The 4,114-nt window shown below is 42.6% G+C and overlaps 2 non-coding genes across 2 annotated transcripts; both read left to right on the top strand.

The window, feature by feature from the left end:
• The first annotated feature begins 379 nt into the window (after positions 1 to 379).
• LOC145677809 (5S ribosomal RNA) lies at positions 380 to 498 on the top strand. Its single transcript, XR_014130028.1, has one exon. It is a non-coding gene; the product is annotated as a 5S ribosomal RNA (ribosomal RNA).
• Positions 499 to 675: 177 nt separating this feature from the next.
• On the top strand, positions 676 to 794 carry LOC145677807 (5S ribosomal RNA). Its single transcript, XR_014130026.1, has one exon. It is a non-coding gene; the product is annotated as a 5S ribosomal RNA (ribosomal RNA).
• The last annotated feature ends 3,320 nt before the right edge of the window (positions 795 to 4,114 follow it).

A 4,114-nucleotide genomic window follows, 5' to 3' on the forward strand; every position in this document is an offset into this window, starting at 1 on the left:
TGAAGAGAATGCTACACTGAAAACTACCTTGCGTTATAAAGGGTAAGTGAAACATATCTTAAAAATATCTTTCATACATTTCATTGTGTACATTAAAGAATGTAAGTTTGCCTTTTTCCTGTAATCAATACTTAATAAAGGATTTATTTTTATTTATTTATATACAATTTCATACGTGGTTCGTGATAGTAAACTCGATAGGACACAGTGGCACTATGAACATCCGAATCACTCATCATTCGAACATTCAAATATTTATTCGAATATTAGTATATTCCAAGTAATGTTAACGACGTTAATATGCTTGCCTTTATAGTTAATAATGTCAATTCTTACTTAAAACATACTTCCTTAACAGGACATTGAAGAAAAGGTAGTTGCCAACGGCCATACCATGCTGAATATACCGGTTCTCGTCCGATCACCGAAGTCAAGCAGCATCGGGCCTGGTCAGTACTTGGATGGGTGACCGCCTGGGAACACCAGGTGCTGTTGGTATACTTTTTCTAATTTTGTTTTTCACAAAGACGAATATTCTCACATCGTTCACCACGATAATTTCGTAATCATGCATTACTTAAAACAATTAGCAACGCTTTCCACGCGCTGGTCTTTTTGAGTATTCACCGACAAACCTACGTAGCTACAATAACTCACTCGAAGCCATATGCATTCGCCAACGGCCATACCATGCTGAATATACCGGTTCTCGTCCGATCACCGAAGTCAAGCAGCATCGGGCCTGGTCAGTACTTGGATGGGTGACCGCCTGGGAACACCAGGTGCTGTTGGCATCTCTTTTTCAAATTTCATTATCCTTCAAGTACGAAAATACTAGAAACATTAATTTTATAGTACTTTCAAGAGATAATTTATCAACATTATTTCATAGCGATTAATCGATATTCTAAGCGTTATACCCACTATTTCTTACACTAACAGCCTGTTTATTTGCACGGCACATTAAAATAACCTGATTTCCGATCCGTGTGCACCTACTACTATACTTAACACGGAATGTATTACCACTTTTTAAAAGTAAATTATTATGACTAAGTGTAGATCTCCGGCGAGTAAATGCCTTTCGTATACAAGCACGACACATCTCCGCTATGTGCTTTACTTTTTTACTAACAGCATATAGAAATTGGATTTCAACGTGTTTCTACATAACAGAATGAAGCAAATTTCGTGATTTAACTCTTTCGAATAATGTGTTGGTCCTGACAAGGACCGTTTGAAATGAAAAATCTTGAAGAAGATTTTTACTTAGAGCTTGTGTACTTGGTAACAGCCTTCGTACCCTCACTTACAGCGTGCTTGGCAAGTTCACCAGGCAAAAGAAGGCGCACAGCTGTTTGGATTTCCCGGCTGGTGATAGTTGACCGCTTATTGTAATGGGCCAAACGAGAAGCTTCAGCAGCAATACGCTCGAAGATGTCATTAACAAAGCTGTTCATGATACTCATAGCTTTGCTAGATATGCCAGTGTCAGGATGCACTTGCTTCAAAACTTTGTAGATGTAAATGGCATAGCTCTCCTTCCTCCTCCTCTTCTTCTTCTTATCTCCCTTGGAGATATTCTTTTGGGCTTTACCAGCCTTCTTTGCAGCCTTTCCGCTAGTTTTTGGTGGCATGATGACTCACTCGTTCAGCAAAATTAGATGTGTCCGCCGATTTATCGACTTCATTTAAATTACAGTACGTGTTTCAATTCGCGCCAACTGCCTTGCTTTTCATTTGATGCACTCGGGTGCACGCTTGAAGTAGTAACAAAACTGACGGAAGCTGAGAGGTGCTCGTCATGGTTGTGGATACCTTGCGGTGTTAGACCAAGCAACCATTGATTAGAGCCGCTACACGCCGCCCACAAGAAGAGCAACAGAATATTGTTTGCAGCAGGAAGTGAAGAAGTGCTTCAGACAATCTGCTACAGGATAGTCTTGTCAGATAATCCTGTTTTTAGAGAAGAGCTGTGGATAATAAAGTTATAGTGCTAAACACACACATTACACACACTGCTTCCTGGTGAAATAGATATTGCTTTCCGTCAGCTTGACCCCCTATTGTGGACCAAGATTCGCACTGGCCATATAGGTTGAACAGGCTTTGCCGACAGTCGGCTGACGGGATCACAATACTATCTCTCTGGGATAGCGTAGAGAAGCAAATACACAGCAATTAGTGAACTGGCCCTTATCAGGCCCATAAACCCAATTAGTGACTGAAAGTGAACTTGGCCCTTATCAGGACCATCAAACCACATAGCAATGCCAAGACCACCCAAAAGAACACCCACCAAGAAGCCACGTGATGCCAGTCACAAAAGGAGTGAGTTATCAGAAACACCCAGACGAGAGCCCAGCAGGGAGAAGAAACCTACAAGAAGACAAACGTCCAAAGATGACATGCGGAGAGAAACTCAAACAGAAACGACCACCAGGGAGATCCGGAGGGAGGCAACCAGCCCAGCAGTAGAGACACCCCCAGGAGCACAGAAGCAACTCAACGATGACTACCTGTTGTATCCGCCCGTGAGCATATTGAAAGCCAGTCAAGAAATCAACATCGAAGCCATTATTAAACAGAAGATCGATGCAGAGGATTTCATGCTGCTCAACATGGGTGGAGGGAAGCATCGTGCTTACTTCAAATCAGAAGCCACAAGAGAGATCTTTCTAAAAATATTCAAAAACAGCGACTTTGGCCCACAAGCAATCTTACTTGGACGTATCACGAACACTACAGAAGCAACCCAACCAGAACGACCATCAACTGGACAAGAACAAAGCATCGCGACCAATCAGCTCACACAGGAGAGACCTCACAATTCTGGCTCTTTTCAGGGCCACCAGAACCACACACAGGTGAATAACCACGCACAGGTGAAAACCACTTCTCATACAGGTGAAAAACCAATAACAGATGAACAAGAAGTTGAATTCAAGCCGGTTCAGCATAGAAGAAGAAGGAAACTATACACAGAAGAAGCGAGAACCTCAACCACGAAAACCAGGACACAGGAAGATAGACAGCAGCACGCACCGAAGAACCAAGAGAAAAAGACTCCCACGTATACATGTGTTATACGCGGAGTTGAGATCACAACCAACATCAATAAGATGAAAGAAGCATTACACAAGCAGAAAATAAGGTTTAACAACCTCATCCGCATAAACACAAATAGAGGCCCGGCTCCAATGTTAAGGCTTTTTTCCAAACATTACGAAGACGTCAATAGACTCACAACCCAAGGACTGGAAACTGAAGAAAAGAGGTACAAAGTAGAGAATTCCCGTCAACCTCCAAGACCGATGCCCTGCTGGAACTGTTACCAGTACGGGCATCTGAAATTTCAATGCACTGAACAGAGAGTCTGTTTCCGCTGTGGAAACTCTCACCAAGAAGATTGTAACAAAGCAGTCGACAATGGCTTTTGCGCCACTTGCAAACAAAAAGGACACAGAACGGGAAGCAGCACCTGCCCCCAAAGACCAAGAAGCATCCCCCAGCAGAGATACACAAAAGTCACAATAGAAGAAGAAGCACACCCTACCAGAAGTACTGGCCCTTCTCAGGACCACATCGCCACAGAAAAACCAGGAAAAGCCACTGAAGTAAACCCACCAGAGAATCATCCAACTGCCATAGAAGAGAAAATCACATCTGAAATAGAGAAGGCCACAAACAGGATCATCACATGGGTTACAACCATTCTCACAGCAACCAGTCACCAAGAAGAACGCACCAAGATGTTGACAATTATACAAACAGCCACAAAGAAAATCTTCGCTAAAACAGTGAACGCCTTGACAGCAACCAACGGTTCGATACATGTCACCCAGCCCACATATGCAGACAAGATAAAATCCAAGAGAAACCAGTCGAGCACAAATTACAAACCAGCTCGGAAGAACAATGAAACAGAGGTGGCAGCTGCAGAAATAGTGAATTGATGCTGAAACCAGCAGACAGATGACGACACACGCACAGACAAAGGAAGATGAGGCGGCTAATTTGCATGCTAAAAAATAACACAGATCCCCACTAACAATACTTTCCCATTACAGACAACACAGATTTGTATATAACATAATCAGATAGGCTTTAACAT

The sequence above is a fragment of the Thermobia domestica genome, unplaced genomic scaffold (assembly GCF_964235325.1).
Source record: "Thermobia domestica unplaced genomic scaffold, izTheDome1.hap1.1 HAP1_SCAFFOLD_1392, whole genome shotgun sequence".
In the NCBI taxonomy this organism is placed as follows: Eukaryota; Metazoa; Arthropoda; class Insecta; order Zygentoma; family Lepismatidae; genus Thermobia; species Thermobia domestica.